Source organism: Pleurodeles waltl, chromosome 6, assembly GCF_031143425.1.
Source record: "Pleurodeles waltl isolate 20211129_DDA chromosome 6, aPleWal1.hap1.20221129, whole genome shotgun sequence".
In the NCBI taxonomy this organism is placed as follows: Eukaryota; Metazoa; Chordata; class Amphibia; order Caudata; family Salamandridae; genus Pleurodeles; species Pleurodeles waltl.
The window spans coordinates 1,244,934,592-1,244,953,744 of NC_090445.1; positions in this window are offsets into that span (position 1 = coordinate 1,244,934,592).

Below are 19,153 nucleotides of genomic sequence, written 5' to 3' on the forward strand. Positions count from 1 at the left end.
TTTAGAAAGTGTTTCATAGATATCGGACTCATGAGTACAATATCTACCAACTGAAAATCAAGACACTTCAATGACAAACAGCGATCCTTATAACAGGTGGGCAGCCTTCAGGTTTTCTTTGAGTGTGTTTTCCTTAAGCCAATACATCTAAACTGTTCTCAATGATTAAATCATTGACTTTCAATGGTATTTTTAATTAGCCAATGCCCATTGGTATTACTCAACTTTAGACTCTGTAAAGGGGCTGTGGAATAATTATCATGAAGCATCTGATGTTCATATCAAAGAGGATGGTAAATATCCATTTGTGTGAACAAGGAAGATAAGTCTTGGGTAATGACAGTGAAAATAAACTAAAACCAATATTACCATTTGCCAAAGTATAAGCCATTTTTGGTCAAGGAGTTATAAATTGCCATATGGTTTGATTTAATTGAATGAAATTAGGAGAGCTGTCAGTGCATGTATTTGTGCAATCAGTGAGGAGTTAGTCAACCTGTGTAAAGAATATTATCTCAGGGTGCATTGCACATTTGCAATTTTCCCATGGTAAAGTGTCATCTCTGAGCATTGCTTTATTCGAATCTCACAATCAACAATGCTATTTGTTCAATACATACGCTAGGCAATTTGGTGTTAGCATTTGTGGCATGATTTACACTGTTAATATTTAACTGATGATGCCCAGATATTCAGAGATATGGCTGTTTTCAAAGCAGGACCTCAACAGTTTTGATTTTTTGATCATTGGTTTTAAATGAAGTGGTCACTAGAGAGTGGTCATTGGCGTTGTCAGGTATACTATATCGACAAGTGCTCCTATCGAGTTGTTCCTGTTGGTCCCAGAGTCTTATGATCTTGGTTGGGGTGCCTGCCTGGGCATGTTCTCTGCCTAAGATGTTGGATGAGCTGAATTGTTGAATCGCTCTGTGAGGTAGGAGTAGTCTTCTAGTGTCCTGCCTTCAGGAGCTATGAGACTCCTTCTAGAGCATGCAGGAATATCGGACACTTAAGCTAGAAGGCTGAACTAATATTCTTGGAGGACAGGATGCTGTGGTCTGGGGTACAACAGATTGTGTCTGGGTTTGCAGTGTCATTTTTGATGAATGCCAGAAGCATGCCAAAGTAGTGCAGTGCTGGTACATGTGCCTAATGCAGCGTCAGGTGGTGTGAATATCCTGCAGAGGGTCTCTAGGTGTTCAAGTGGTGAGGGACCTGACGGGGTGCCACATTGTCCTTTTGCCATAGAATGGATTGGACCCTGTACTGAGCCTGGAGTACACTGGCTTTTGAGTGGGCCACGAAGGCCACATTCCAAGGGCATCACTTCACAGGACCTGGCAGTGGTGTGCCATTTCCAGTGGAGAAGGTGCTTGCTGCTGCTCGGTGTCCATTAGCATCATGGAGCAAGTGAGCTGAAGAAAGTGGAAGCCTCACACAGTACTGTACCTGTGCCCCGTAGGACTACAATGTGACTCCCACCGCTTTACGGACTTGTGATGAGCGAGGCCATGCAAGATAAGGGGTGCCTGCTCTCCCATCAGTGAGACTAGTAGATCCTGGGGCTAGAGCTGAGGGTTGTGGGTTGCATGGTTCTGTTGTGGCTGGTCCCCCTTGGCCCAATTGGTCCTGAAGTGCAAATATCAAAAGATGGTCAAACCTAAAACGCCACAACCACTGCTTGGACAAGTGAGACTCGACCCCACAGCAGGCTGACCCAATGTGTCACATGGGATCAACATTTGATAATCATATCAGCAAATCTGTTTGAATTCTGCAAGCCATTATGGACACAAAAGAGGACGTAAAAGTACTCAAACTCAGAGTCAAGGAAGCTGAATGATGCTTGAGGCATAATAATGAACACAATATTGGGGCACCTGAAAGGGAGAAGGAGCCCAATGTCGAGCTGTAAATTGAAAACTGGTTGTCTCAAAAGGTTCTTTAAGGCAAGGTCCTCCAATTTTTCTTAGTTGAGTGGGCCCATGAAGAACAGGCCACCTGTCTTCCCCTGGGTGCTGCCTAGGCCCATAGAAGCACTTTTGTTTTATTTAAGGGACAGATATTTGATACTGCAGGTTAAATGGTCTAAGGGGCATTGGTTCAGGAGTGTTCACACTGTTAACATTTATCCTGAGTACACTAGAAAAACCCAGCACCAGTGCTACAAGTTTATTGATGTGAGGAAAGAGCTGCAGGGCCTGGACCTTCAGTATGCTCTCATGTATCCTGCCAAGATGTGAGTCAAAGAAAATAGCAATTCCTTCTTCTTCTCAACATCGAGGGGGACGCTTGGGCATGACTGTAGTCGAAAAGGTTCAGCATACCCCGACCAAGGAGATGGAGATTAGGTCCTGGGAGACATTGTGCCCCCAAAAGAGACCTCTCAGGAAACATGGAGGTTGTCCCATGGTGTAAAACCAACCAAAGTGAAAGAAAAGGTGGTGGCAGAATTCCTGCAGAAAAATTGTAGTCTGTATCATATGGGCTTGTAGGGCCATGAATCTGTCTGAGAATGCCTTTGACACTTGTTTGACCTTCTCTAATGGCAGTTCTCAAGAGGTTTTGTCTCAGCCTGCAGATTCTGGGATGGGTGCAACTGTTAAAGTTAAATCCACTAGCTATGGTAACAATGGGCCAGGTTTTTTTATAGTGACCAAGGCACACAGCAGGGCTGCCCTCTCCCTCTCATCAACTTTGCCATGATGATGAAGTCCTTGGCATGCTTGTTATGCCAAACATTTTCAGACAGGTATACCTTTGGGGAGGGCAGGGGCAGAGTCTAGCACATTATTTCACTATATGCCAATGACAACCTTGTAATCTCTGGGAGTCTTTATCATCTCTGAGCTAGAGAGATTTGGCATGTTTTCAGGAATGAGGGTAAGTGGGACCAAGACTATCTGATTCCACTTAAATGGAACTTGAAAGTGAAGCAGGTAGTTCTGCCCCTCATCAGACTTGAATGGATGGCAAGCAGTTTCAGATACTGGGAAGTTCATGTGCATCACAACTAAGAAGTTCTTGTTAACAACAATCTGAGTAGAGTGCAGGCTGCCTTAAGACAGTTTGTATCCTTTTGGTGCACACTCTCAATGTCTCCCCTAGGCCAAGTAGCCATGGCCAATATGCTTTACTTCTGCGATTAAAGTATCTATTGTCAGTAATTTCAGTGGTGCTTGAAAGGGCCTTCTTCATGGAATTGCATGCTCTGTGTTAGCCCTGTAAGACTTAGGGTAGTCATGCCCCAAATGTTTTGCCTTTACCCTCCTACCTTTCTGAATTCATTTTTTGCTGGATATAGGACTCTGTGCATGGCCCTTTGTAAGGTGGTATACCATATACCGAAGTTTGGTAAATTAAATGCTACTAGTGGACCTATAGCACTTATTGTGCCACCGACTTAAGTAGCCCCTTAAACCATGTCTCATGCAAGCCATTACAGCCTCTATGCAGTTTTAATCTGCAAATTCGATTTGGCAAAATAACCCCCTGGCCAACACTTAAACTCCCCTTTTATCACGTACATATCACCCCTAAGGTAGGTCCTGGCAGCCCAAATGGCATGGTGCTTTATACTTAAAAAGGTGGACATGTACCTTTTACAAGTCAGGGTAGTGGAAACCCCCTACATTCATTTTCCCCTATTGTTAGACCCACCTCTCCCATAGCAGAACATTGGGTTGCCTTATTAAATTTCATAAGTGCTAACTTTTGATTAGGGGTTGATAGGAAAATCATTTTTGGTGTCTAAGAAAGTTGGATGTTTAGTTATAATTTTGACAATACATTTTTTAGAAAGTTGGCATTTTCCTGAACTGGCTATTCTTTGCCCACAGCCTGTTCCTGGGTAATATGACTGGGTTGGACTTGCAGTTGGACTTTATTTATTCTGCTCAGACAGCCACACAAAAAAGGTTTAGGTGTGCAAAGATGGACTATCACTTGCAGGATGAGGGTGTAGCACTCAGCACAACTCCACATGCAATTCAATAGGCTGTACCCTGTCTTTACACAAAGGACTTTACCTCATTGTGCTTGTAGCCAGACTGGAACCAGGACAGGGAAAGCAGAACATTCTAAGCACTTCAAAAGAATTCCCTAGAAATTTCTCCTACTTCAAAGAAGGCACCAGGTATAAAATTGAGACCCTCAGACCCATTCTTCAGTTCACTTCCGTGACCTGCAGAAAGACACTCAAAGGACTACCTGCTTCCGTGGCCTTCTGTGTGCTTCAGAAGATTGCTTTGCAGCACTTGGACGGTCTACTCTACTGCCTTTAGCCTGCCTTGAACCCTTAGACGCTACCCTAACACTTGAGCCCTGCTCCACCTCTTCAACCCAGGACTACCATAGTGAATTCAAGGGCTAGTTCACTGGCCTCCTGTTCAGAGCCTCAGGAACAGAAAAGGCTCCAACCATCTTGAACCAACACCTGGACCCAGCCTTAGTGAGTCCTGACACTTCAATGGGTGCATCTCCAGTCTTGGACCCTTAGAAGTGGCGCTAAATGTGCCCAGATAGCCAAATTCCAAAACTTGGAACTTAGAAAATATTTGGTCTGAGAACCCTGAGGAGACCAGGACCTATCTGCTGGTCAACTGCCCATTGTGTATCTCTAGTCAGCCTGACTTTGTGGCAGCAACCACTACATTCTTTTCCTCAGCATCAAGTCCTGGTAAGTGGACATTCGCAGAAGGAGTATCTGGCCTACAGCTTGCAGCTTCGTCCCGCTGGAGATTTTCAACTTCCAAAAAAGTAACTAAGGGGCAAATTTACAAGTTCTGATATAGCGCTGGGTTACGGCAGCATTTCATAAAGAAAACTTGTGCTGTGTTGTGGCATTTTCTTGTGCCATTGATGCACTGTATTTATGGTGCGGCACACCAGGTCGCAAGCTCTGAAAGTGCATCCAAAATTCTGACACATTTGCAAGAAGAATGACGCAATGTGTCATAACACAACTGGTGCCTACATGATATGAAGTATTAAAGGAACTGCACAAGCACAGCTGTCATCCCACCCCAGAGGTGTTTTGGGGACAGGCAGCATGCACCAAATGGCTAAAGTAAGAGTATGCCTTCTGAAAGTGGCACTTTTTAGAACTGCAATTTAAAACCCAACTTTACCATAAGCTGTGATTTTAAATTGTGAGTTCAGCGATACCAAACCTGATAAGCCTATCTCTTTCAGATTAGGAATTACACTTATAAAATGTTATACGGTAAACCAAATGTTATCCAATGAGAGAGAGGGAGGCCTTGCAGTAGTGAAAAATGAATTTGGAAGCTTTTCACTACTAGGCCATGCAAAACCTAAAAGTACATGTCCTGCCTTTTAAACATTGCATCGTGCCCTGTGGGTCACATAGGGCCAACCTTAGTGTTGACATATGTATAAAAAGGGGAGGTTTAGGTATGGCAAAAGGTTTATCTTGCCAGGTTGAAATGGCAGTGTAAAACTGTACACACAGGCTCTGCAATGGCAGGCCTGACACATGGTCATGGGACTACTTAAGTGAAAGGCACAACCAGTGCTACAGGCCCACTAGTAGCATTTAATGTACAGATCCTGGGCACATGTAATGCGCTTTACTAGGGACCTATCAGTACATTAAATATGTCTAAATGCCAATTGTGTATGAGACAATGTTATCATGTTTTAGGGGAGGGAGCACAGACATTTTAGCACAGGTTAGCAGTGGTAAAGTGCACTGAGTCCTAAAGGCAGCAAAAATAAGGTCAGAAATGTGAGGGAGGCAGGAAAAAAGTTGGGGCTGGATGACCACCTAAGGCAGTCAGGTCCAACACCACACATTTACCACGGTGGAAGTGTAAAGTCCTAACCTACTTGTTTGCATCTCAAGAAGAGTCAACTAAAGTCAATTGCATATGCTGTCTTTGGACATTCACCTAGTATTATGAGGAACGTGTTGTCTCCCAGTGGAACATCAGAGTGTAACAACAAGCTGCAGATACACAGAGAGGATTGGTTTCTAATCACAAAAAAATCTTGCCACTTATAAATGGGATGTGTGAGGCATGTGAGTAAATAACATTGTTCCACTGATCCACATATGTTTTACTCAGTGAACATGACAATGTGATTAACCTAATATGATAATCTCACTGATCACAGTGAAGAGATTCTACAGTATATACATTTGTATTGTTCTACTAATAGTCAGATACTCATGTCCACGCTCCTCAAGAATTAGCACCATACCTATGTCATTCAAGGATGCACAAGTCCAATCCAATACTTTGAATGTCACTACGCAATAAATGCAAGAGCTCCTTGTCAGGGCCCTGTGTTAACTGATAAATGGTGAATAATGCTACACAGGAATAAGTCAGGAAAATGTTTCCCTCTGCCCCTGAGAGGCCCATATTTATTGAGTGTGAGTGGCAACCACTCATTACATCTATTGTACATTGTACATACATATGTTTGTATAAGAGCCAGGCCATGGAACCAACACAACACCCCCCATAAGGAAGAGGACAAGAGATATTTATTAATATAAAACTTTGATAGTAGTTAACTAAAGTGAGCTGCATGAAGTGTCACACTTAGCAAGTAGTCAATGCCAATGATGATGGACGCTCTCCAGGCAGCTGTGACTACATTTACAATTTGTAACCAGCCAACAACAATGACGGCATATGGTAGTGCCAGGCACCAGTGGGTGTTTCAGTGCAGCCAGGGATATGTAGTGACAAAAGTATCCAATCTAGGGATTTGATAAGGGTGGGGAGGGGTAGGAGCAAGTGATCAGACCCATTACACAGTTTTTTAGAAGGTTTAGAAGGGTTACTGACTTTGAAGGAATATATCTGAAAGATGCCTACAGGTAATTTCCAGATTCTCTAATGGAATGTGAATGGGTTGAGAGTAAAAGGGAGGAGAAGTTATGTCCTGCAGTATATCAAGGACTCCCCAGCACAAATCATAATGGTCCAGGAGTCTCACTTGACATCGTTAGAGGTACACGATTTATTTAAGTCTCAGCGTTGGGTTAGCCAGGTGGTTTGCTCCAATAATACATCGCACTCGAAGGGTGTGATAGTTCTGCTTAAGAGAGCTGCTAACGCATTGATTATGGCCTCCAAATCAGATATCAAAGGAAGATGGGTTACGGCAGATGGTAAGATCAATCAGGCCATATATACATTGGTGTCCTATTATGGCCCTAATGTAGACGATACGACCGCTCTTCAAGAAATATGTAATGTGCTCCTGGAAACCCAGCACCCAATTATAATTGCAGGGGATTTTAATGTAGTTTTAAACTATCTAATGGATAGATCCTCCTGTAGTAAGGCTTGTGGATCTCGGAAGTCTCTGGCATACATTAAAGTGATGATGGAGCAATATGCGCTGATTGATGTTTGGAGAGAATTGCACAGTTGCTTACGTAGCTTTACCTTCTATAATAAGAAATTTAGACATCATTCCAGAATAGATTATTTTCTATTATCTAAGAATCTAAAGGCATCCGTGAGGGACATACAGCATATCCCTGCCCATTTATCTGGCCATGCTGCAGTCATGTTGACTCTGAGGGAAGAGAGGATGAGTTGATTGTATTATAAATGATGTCTAAACGTGCAGCTCTCTCAGCTCTAATAGAGTCACGTGTAAGAGAAAAATGGGAGGCAAGCAAATTTGCAAATTTTGAGTATGGGGAAGGTTCAGGGAAGCTATTGGCGTGGAAAACGAAGCTTGATCTGGTTAGAAACCAAATCTCTGAGATAAGGGACCCTGTTACAGGGGTGGTTGTAACAGACCCCCAAGCAAGCCAAAGAGCATTTCAGAACTTTTTTGAAGTTCTATATGAAGGTGATTTATTGGAAGTGGGAGGAGACGGGAAGCCAAAGATAGAGGAATTGATGTCTGAGAGACTTGATGAGGAAGGGGTGTCTTTGATGGAGGAGGAACTGCTGGAGGCAGAAATACTTCAGATCATTGCCAAAGCGAAAAAAGGGAAGGCAGCAGGCCCAGATGGTTTGCCGGCTGAGTTTTATGTGAAATTGAGTAGTATTTTATCTCCCATACTTAAAGAGCTTCTTAACGCAATTTGGAGGGGAGAGTGTCAATTGGCAAGGTCTTGGAATGATGCAATAATAACTGTTATATTAAAACCCGGGAAAGATGCTTTGCTCTGCGAGTTGTATCGGCCAATCTCCCTATTGAATAGTGACTATAAAATATTTACAAGTATATGTGCTAGGAGGTTAGGGGAGAGTATTGCGCCTCTGATTCATGCAGTTCAAAAGTTTTTTTTTTAAAATAGATATATGTATCAATTATCTCACAAATTAATTGGGGCAATTGATATGGCGTTAGTATCGGGCCTCCCTCTGGCAGTTGTGACTCTTGACGCTACCAAGGCATTCAATCGAGTGAACTGGGGTAATTTAATATATATTTTAACACAGTTGAATTTTGGCCTGAGGTTCTTGGGAGCAATCCAAAATACGTCAAACCATTGGCGAGGGTTCTGATAAACGGAAGTCTAACCTCTCCGTTTTTTATTACTCGAGGGACTAGACAGGGTTGTCCTCTCTCCCCTCTGCTCTTTAACGTGTCTATAGAGCCGCTAGCTTCCATGATCAAAAAGGACGCTCAAATAAAACCCTTTATTTATATGGGTTGGGAGAAAAAGGTGTCTTTATATGCAGATGATATTATCGTTTATACCACAGATCTCCCCGAGGTGCTAGATAGACTGACATGGATAACATGAAGTTTTGGACAGAAATCAGGATATCAAATCAACATGTCAAAGACCGAAATTATGACATGGAATATGAATAGTCATCATAAGCTAATAAAGGAAGACATAAGGTATCTTGGAGTTAGGATCCCACGAGACTTAGAGAAAATATCGATGTTAAATCTGAAATATTTGACGCATCAGATAGATAAACTATTGCTAAGCTGGATACACCTCCCTTTGACTTTATATGGGCGGGCAAATTTGGTTAAAATGTTTATCCTCCCAAAACGTACTTTTCCGTTTAATATGATCCCGTTGGAATTTTAGGAAAAGCGAATACAGGACGTACAATCAAAGATTTATAGTTTTATTTGGGTTTATAAGGGAATCAGGATTGCCAGGAAGAAACTACTTAGGAGTTACTGTAAGGGAGGAATTACCCTCCCGGATATTCAGTTATATGTATGGGCATTTCAGTTAAAAAATGTTAAAGATCTACTTGTAGCTGACGAGGTGTCTCCACAAAAGAAGGCTATGTTCAGGGGCGAACGGGTAGGTGACTGTAACTATTTCTATAAATTCAGTCACCCAAGGTTCTACAAAAGAGTACGTTTGAAATCACTAAGGGCAGCGGCCTCCTTGTGGGCAAGGATCAGGAAAATTACTAACTTATCGTATTATAGCACTTGGGCTCCCATTTGGGACTCCCCTGGAACTCCTGAATATTTGCAAGATGCTCTAGCTCGTCCTTTGAAGGAAGGAGGTATTAGGCAATGGGGGCAAGTACTACAGGAGGGGGCTTTAAAACCCCGGGAAACACTTGTTACTAGTTGTGGCTTGATATCCAGATTTAAATACTATCAATTGCAGGCATGGGCAAGATCATTAAAGGAGGGAGAAAATGAGACTAATGAGTTAGTGGAGTTCCTGCATAAGAAACAACCATGTAAGAAGGAAGCCGCCACTTATTATAGAATGTTCTTGGAGTGCTTAGACGATTCAGAGGAGGCACGGAATTTTCCAGGCTCTTTATGGGAGGAGGTGGCCAGCAGGGAGGAGATCAATACACTATGGACGGGTTCTTGGCAACGTCTCTATAGAGTGGCTAAGCCTGCAGCGCTTAGGAAAAATCATCTATTCGTTCTGCATAGAGCATATTACACCCCAAAGAAGCTAAATAGATTCAACAATAATGTCCATATAGCCTGTAAAAAGTGTGGGTTAGTGGGGGCAGATGGTATCCATATGTTGATGTCATGTTCTTGCATTTCAAATTTTTGGAAGAATGTGCTTGAGCCTTTATCTTTTCTGATACAGGCCCCACTGACGGTCTCTCTGGCTTTAGTTTTTTTTGGTAGTACTTTAGAAGTGAACAACCTTTCAAGTATTCATAAGAATTTGGTGTTTTATCTAATACTTCTGGCAAGACACGAGATTTGTAGACATTGGCTTTCTCCCACCCCTCCCACCTGGTGGGAATGGGTGGAGGCTGTAATGAAAGTTTGTCAATTAGATCTGTGTAGAACTGGAGTCAAAGGTGTTAAGGAATTATGGCAACCATGGGTAAGCTGGTTTTCTCCAAACACGAGCATTAATATTAATTCTTGAGTATATTGTCCAATGATTATTTCCTCTCAAGGTACGGCTGATACATAGTTACTTTTGCCGTTCCAAAAAGGGTCTTCCGGGCAAGGCTGGTCCTTATCTGGTTCAAATGGAATCTAGATATGTATTGGGTCGGGCTACTATGGAAGTGCTATAAGAAATATGAGGACAAAAAAAAAAAAAGTATCCAACCTATACCTGCCCTATCACTTTCACATAGAGTGCTACAGTAGGAAACTACCTGGGATGTGCTGGGTATAAAATCACCAAAATGAGGCCCACGTACAGTGTCTAAAGTGTGCACAAGGGTCCATACTTGACTCAAATGTGAGGTAGAGTAACAGTTGCCTTTAGGACTCTAACAAAGCAACATATACCTTTAAAGACTACAGTTCAATTCCTACATCATGTACTCAACTCAACTTACTCAATGGTACTAACTCTTAATAATGAAATGATGACGAACTAGTGAATATAGAAAAAAATTTTATTGTATCAAATCAACTCAAAACTATCTAAATTACCAACGCCTACTTAGTCTACACTAACTAACCTTAACAATAACTTAAATTATCTTAACGTATCTTAAACTATCTTAAGTACTATACACACATAAAGTTAAACATCAACCCTGACCCCCTTAACTCTCATAGCTACGTACAATACAAACTTTAACACCTTCTGATACATACATTCATTCCCTGTACATGTAATCCTAAACAAATATATATATTTTTAGTATTTTTACTTTTTTATACATATATTTTTTAAACACACTAAACATCAACCCCCAACTACTTAAAAAGCTAACAATATAAAAAGACTTTAAAACTACTACCTACTAAAATATTTATCAACTAACACTTAACTACACTATACCTAGACCAAACCCTATAACTATGCTAACCAACTATAAGTAATTTGACTATGAATAAAACCGCGAAAGTCAGTGAGAAGAGAGAGAGTCTCAAATGTGCCCAGCAGTTTGTTCCACGGACTCCTATACAATCAGTAAGATGTCTCTTATGCTGGCCTGCTCCCTCACAAGGCCAGCCATCTTGCGGTTGAGCCTCCTCATCTGTCACATTATCAAATAATGGTATGAGGATGTAGTTGTTCCTGCACGGCTGAGCAACCTTGGCTGGTGCTGCACAGTAGAGGGTCCCACTGTGGCCTGTATCATGGTATGCAGCATGTTAGACACATGTGATGGTCCTGCTGTGGCCTGGAGACTCAGAAGTGCCTGCCGTCTGGCACTGTCTTATCCTCTTGGGGCTGCTGGTGTTGTGGGTTGGAACCTGCTCCTACTCCTCCAGGTCCCACTGGCCTTTGCTTGCTGGTAGATGGCAGTCATCCTCCTGTAAGCCTTTGCAATCTCACGGATCTGCCTGTATTGATCACATCTGCCCTCATATGTCATGTCCGGTGTCATATCATCTATGGGGTAAAAGTCAACATGTAGTGCATCAACTTACAAATTTACATGATATTTGCAAAAGTCAGCTTACATTGCCATGCTATCATAAGTGCAAGTCCATACCAACACCAAATATTGAGATAGAAATATGAACCACGCATCATAAGTCCAAAGACATCTCCTAATACAACATATGAAACTGACTCAAATGAGGACAGTGTAGGTGAAAAATTTATAGTTTGACACAATATGGTAGCACACATATCAATTATAACAATGATTCAGATATATATCCTTTTGGTGTTGGAATAACATCATGCAAGAGGGGGGGCAAGTTGGTCACAAACATACGTGAGCGATGACAAGGTAAGAAAGTATAGCTTGTGTGCTACTGCACTGCAGTACTCATTCGGAGTTACACAAGGCTGCACACATTACTGACTTGATTTGCTCTGTGTCAGGTAGTCATTCCATACATGGGGGGTGGGTGGCCCCCTCCTGCAAGACTTTGATGAGGAACACTTCATCAATTTTGCCTTCTGACATTAGGCATCTGGAATAAAGTTGTAACAATACCATGATCACCTTAAACTATTCGTTTTTACGTACACTAATTCTCCCTGGGCTGCATTTATTAGCACACTTATAACATATGTAAATGGATCTCAGGAGTGTGTGTATGTATGCAGGAGTGCACATCTGTACAAGAACGTTGTTGGATATAAAACAGGGCTCCTTGCATCATGATGCTAGAATGCCTGTATTGGTGCTAGCCAGTCTACCTTACATCACTAGTAGGTGAGCACTGTAATGCCCTGTACGCTGCTAACATTGTGCACTCCTGGATGTGACCTTTAAACCAGTGGTGCAACATTATTTTATACCTTGCATTGTTTGAATGACTCACAAGAAGTGGCATACAGGGGAGATACGGGACATGATTTTTGGCATTTCACTGCCAATCCATGTGCTGATTAGTGTGTTGTCGAGCTGGCCACATCATGCCAATGACACTGTATCCATGCATTGAGGCCTAATGGGGCTCTCTAGGTGTAACACCAATGGCATTTCCACACAGTGCTCCAAAATACATATTGCACTGAGATATGAAGCCTGACATCCAGTTTACACTTGCAAAGCCATATGACCAGAACCCTACTATGTGGACATCTACTCACAGTGTGCAACATTCAGGCAGTCTGGTAATGATTTGGACAACACCGTGGATCAAGAGATAGCAGACCTACATCCCTGTAGCCTGTCACTCCATTTCACATAGTTATGACATGGACTACTCAGAGGGAGGCTCAGGCACTTGTGATGCTGGGTTACAACAGCCATACCTCAGGTAAATATAGCTGATATCTTATTTTTCCATATTAATCAAAATCTAAAACTGGAATACTTGCTGAGATGTCTTCCATGATTTTCACTTTAATGGCTCAAAATAATGATGTGGATACACTTTGGGATGTCACTACCACAATCCCAATATTTATCATTGGAAAAATTATTAGAATGTGATGACAACCCTTCCGACACTGTCATCCATGTCTAAACAATTTGGCTTTTGAATTGACACACAGATACAGGGACAGGTATGTGACACTAAACGTTTTAAGTATCTGCAGAAATCTTTACCCACACCTATAGTCAGTCTCACTGGAATTATGTAACAGGAGAGGTTAAATGTATGCAGCATGCATGATGTTAATATGGTGTAGGATGAAGCAATATATGTGACATTTTGATAAATTTTTTGTGATAATCTGAATTCATAATTGTTGGAAATTGGGTCTTTGGTTGGCAGTTAGGTTACCCCCTGTCCAAGTAAGGACCCTCACTCTAGTCAGGGTAAAGGAGAATCACCCTTAGCTAACCCCCGCTCACCCCTTGGTAGCTTTGCACAAGTAGGCAGGCTTAACTTCAGAGTGCTAGGTGAAAGGTATTTGTACCAACACACGCTGTAACTTAATGGAAACACTACAAAATGACGCAACACAGGTTTAGAAAAATTGAAAATCTTTATCTAAACAAAACAAGACCAAAACGACAAAAATCCAACATACACAAGTCAAGTTATTAATTTTAAAAACAAAGGAGTCTTAAATCCTTATGTAACCAGGTAAAACACTGTTAGCGTTAAAAAGTACCTGGGTCGCGTCAAAATAACACGCACAGGCGAGTGTGTGTTGAAAAAGGTAAGCAGTGCGTCGATTTCTTACCCGCAAGCGGGATCGTGCATCGTTTCTCCTTTTCCCGTTGGACCGGCCTGCATTCTTTTTCCTCCCCACAGGAGAGGAATGCATCGATCTGGGCAGCACTTGGGCAGACGTTGCGTTGTTTTTCCGTGCCCAGCAAGGTTTGCATCGAAAATCCTGTCACACGGTGATAGAAAAACCATGCTATGTGGGTTGCGATGTTACCAGCCTCCGTCAGCGATGTGGCGCGTCATTTCTCCAGTCAAGTGTGTCGATCTCCCAGCCGTGCTGCAAGCGATGTGTCGATTTCAGTTGCGGAGTCGGTGGCGCGTCGTTTCTTCAGGAAATTTCCCTGCAAGGCGGTATGTATGTGGATTTTCAAACTTGGTCTGCCAGCTTCACCTGTCAAGGCCCCAGGAACTGGATAGGGCACCACTTGGCAGGGCAGGAGTCTCAGCAGAAAGTCCAGGTGCTGGCAGGGGAATTCTTTGATGGCCCTGAGACTTCAACAACAGGAGGCACCCTGGTTTAAGCAAGAAAATGTTCACTTTCTAAAAGTGGCATTTTCAAACACACAATCTTAAAACCACCTTTACTGAAAGATGTATTTTTAAATTGTGAGCTCAGAGACCCTAAACGCCACATGTCTATCTGCTCCCAAAGGGAATCTACGCTTTAATCATATTTAAAGGCAGCCCCCCTGTTAACTTATGACATGGATAGGCCTTGCAACAGTGACAAACGAATTTGGCAGTATTTCACTGTTAGAACATATAAAACACATTAGTATATGTCCTACCTTAACCATACACTGCTACCTGGGGCCTACCTTAGGGGTGTCTTACATTTAGGAAAAGGGAAGGTTTAGGCCTGGCAAGTGGGTACACTTGCCAAGTCGAACTGGCAGCTTAAATCTGCGCACACAGACACTGCAGTGGCAGGTCTGAGGCATGATTACAGGGCTACTAATATGGGTGGCACAACCAGTGCTGCAGGCCCCCTAGTTGCATTTGATTTACAGGCCCTGGGCACCTCTAGTGTACCATACTAGGGACTTACTAGTGAATCAAATATGCCAATCATGGAGGAACCAATTACATACACATTTTGTATAGGATCACTTGCGCTCCTGCACTGGATAGCAGTGGTAAAGTGCCCAGAGTAACAAAAACAGAAAAACAGAGCCACCACACATCAACAACCTGCGAAACAGAGGCAAAATGTTAGAGGAGACCCAGCCAAGGATGCCAAGTCTAACAATAATACCTTCATGTTAACACTTGGTAACATTGTCTGGGTAATCTTTTACACCTCATCAGCACCTGTTTTATACACAAATATGAACATTGGCAATAGAAACAGAAACAAGCCCAGACAAGCTTAGCAATGGTCATTCCACTTCTCTCCGACATCTACTAAATATGGTTTGTTATGTTTGTGCCATTTGTGGTATGACCAAATTTGATTGTGTTTAGCATTTGCAAATTATGCACCAGCTGATGGTTTATGTGCCAAATGCCTCAAGACTATAGCTATGTAAACGTAACCACAGATGTAAAAATGCATGTGTCCTGCAGACCTGCATACATTGCCACTACATTGACAATTAAATAACTCCTTGTCAATTCTAAAATGTTTGTTGTGCTGGCACACTAACTGTAATTTGTTTGCAGGTGATTGATACCAATCCATATACATTACAATGTTACAACTCACATGGATCACACACACACATTACAGAGCTATATCCATATACTCATCACAATTACTGGTTGCATTGGGGTCCCGGAAGTTGTCAACTTCACCCTGGTTGAATGGGACATGTCCACCAACAGGACAAAGATTTGAACTTTGCATTGTAAATAGCGCAGCTTCACACAGTCCAAATTCCATTATAAATATTTTGACATCCCAATGTTTTTAAAATATTCAACACTCTTGACACACATATGCATACATTGTATGGATATGGGATGTAGCTAGTCACTTTGCAGGGCTCAGCTGCCTGGATGTTGTATGTCAAAGGTATCTATTCGCACAAGCCTGGAACATGCCTGAAACGTGATGTTTTCAGTACTACTGGTCAGCATAATTTCAGGCCCCGTTCACCATGGCACATGAGTGAAACCATTGGGCCTAGGCAGACTAAAATAGTCCTATGATGGGTAAGGACAGGCGTCCACCTTGTGTAACACTGTAAAGACCATATCAGACTCTATTTGATACAGGTGCACAGAGTGGTGACTAGCAGCAATGCATGCTACCTTGCAACATGTTGCAAGATTGCATGCCATGAAAGCAGGTTTGTATGGTTTTGTCTTGTAAGGGCCGCCTTCCTGCACAATACCATTTGCCTGAGGTATTTTAATCCGTCTACATTTGCTGCACAATGCAGAATATATAGAAAGTTTAATGTAAATGGAGATTGAACATATATTTCCTTCTTACCTATCACCTGTGGAGGTCTGGGATTTTTGGAGAATTCCACAGTCATTCACGTATGTTAAATCAGTTAATGCTTCTAATTCCATGCATGTTCAATGTGAAAAAACAACCACAACCCATAGGACAGCCCCCTGGGGCAGAGTTTAGCAAGGCAGCTATTGACCCTATGTTGCATCACACTGCCGGTATGTAGCTGCTCTGAGGCACACAAATTGGCTTTCTGTTGCTTAAATAATTTCACTTTAATTATTGCACTGCACTTGAAGCAAGTTGCATGGCAGAATTTCAAACAACCACATTTAAAAATATGCCCCTTTAATGTTTAAGTTTTGCATGCCTGCTATAGCAGCATTACTACACGTGGCTATTACATACATAGATACTTATGGGGCCACTGGTCTCTAGTTCCAGCAGGTCCACCAGATCATCCTCACATGGTGCAATGTCAGCCCACTGATCTTTTAGCTGGGAGATGGTGGAATTCCCTATGAAAATTTGGCACATGTGCCAACACACATGCTCAAAAAAAAACTTCCTGTCCTTGGGAGTGTTGTAGGACTCTTGTTTTTGGAACAAGACAACTGGATTCAGGGTAGCAGCACCACCCCTTGTGGGTGACTGAGTCAATCCCATACCATCTTGGTAGCTGTCAGCCCAACTCTTTCGGCTAGCTATCAGCACCTCGCCCAAACATGGAAAGCAAAGGTGATTAGTGCCAGCATGACACTCAGGCCCATATTTATACTTTTTGACGCAAAACTGCGCCGGCGCAGTTTTGCGTCAAAAATATTACCGCCGGCTAACGCCATTTTGGTGCGCCGTGCGGGTGTCATATTTATACTTTGACGCACGGCTGCGCAAACAAGAGGTGGGAGTCATTATTTTTGACGCACACTGTGGCGTCAAGTCGTAAAGGAAAACGACGTTAATGCGGCAGAAATGCCTGTGGGTCGATTTACGACACCGCAAACCGGATATGCGCCGTTTTTTTACACAATAGCGTCAACAAAAACCCGCGAACTCTGCCATTTCACCAGAGGAGAGCCAAAATGGATCCCAGATGCCACTACAGACCCCAGGAAGATGACAGCAGACCAGGAATCAGCCAGGAGGACCCACACAAGAACCAGGACACTTTTCAGAAGAAAAGAAAGTGTTGCTTCAGTGCAGAGGAGCAGGAAATCCTGGTTAAAGAGGTGACGGAACACCAGCACCAACTGTTTGTCACATCAAAGTTGCCAATCAGTAGGAGAAAGGCTATATGGCAACAAATTGTCGACAAGATTAACAGTGTGGCTGAAGTACGCAGAACAGTCATCGAGTGCAAGAAACGCTGGCATGACTGCAAACGCAGGACCAAGAAAAAGATAGCCAGGAACAGGAAGGCAGCAATGCAGACTGGAGGGGGGAGTCCAGCACACCAGGAGGCCCTGGACCACATGGAGGAGATGATCGCAGCCGTCATCCCTGAGGAGATCGTCACAGGGATTCAAGGACAGGACAGCGCAGACTACCAGGAGACAACGCACATGCAGGGTAAGTCGCATTGGGAATTGAAATGCACTAATGTCAACTGCAACCGGGGGGGGGGAAATACCTACTACACATTGCATGTAAGTCATCATATACATGGAGTGGCATGGGTAAAGGGGCACGGCAGGGGGGCATGGCCCGTTCTGAGAAGACCTGGTGCACACCATTACACAACACCAACAACAGTCCCATGGGGGCATGCTGTCATGCCAACGATGGAGCAAAGGGAAAGCCACGACAGGAGGGAAGGTCACTACGTCAAACTGACATCCTGGCACTCATCAGCCAACATACCTCCTACATTAACTAGGGCCCTATTAGCAATCCTCTAGCCAAACCGACAACTGCAATGTAACTGCAACAATAGTTGCCCCTACCACCTCTGATCTGTGTGCAGCTCAAGTAGCCAATGGCATTAACCTCCCCATGGAATATACATACTTAAATTAGGGGGTGAGGATGACATCTGCAACAATCTCCTGAAACAAGACAAAGGCCCCAGTACACTCAAATGTCTATGCCCATAGTTGTCACAAACATCAGCCAAAGTAAACAACAATAGGAGCGACACAGCACTAAGGACACACCCACGCTGCATATGTCAGGGTCCATCCTGTGCCTGGGTAACAAGGCAACATCACAAATGTCATACTGCTCAGACAACAGCATTGAGGAGGGGACACATGTAACTGGTCACTGAAATACAACTGCACAGTCAGAGGACGAAATAGGACGCTGATACGACTATCAGGGCAATCCAGTGTAACACACGTTACCCAACATCAGCAGGACCCATTAACAATGTCAACATCCATATCACATCATAACATTGCCATGCATAGGATATGCAACATGTCAATTACATTTAAGTCGATGTGAACGATCAGGGATTGGGGCAGGTCCTGATAGTTAAGTGTGCTGCCAGGGCCATCAGAACACCCACAGCCAGTGAAAGGTCTCACCATGAGAATGGATATACACGGAGGGTCGAGTAGGACAAGAAGGTGGCAATTCTCTATTTGGCATAAATCAACACCTAGAGGCGATGAGGCTGACAAGTCTGATAACTCAATAACATACATGTGACACACAGGTGGGCCATAGGCCTGAAACAATGCCCATCTGAAGGACTGCAGATATTAATACAAAACAAGATCACAAAGTGAATTCATCAAAAGGCAGGCACGCCACGTCAAAATTTCACAACACAGACACACTAATTGTACCCTG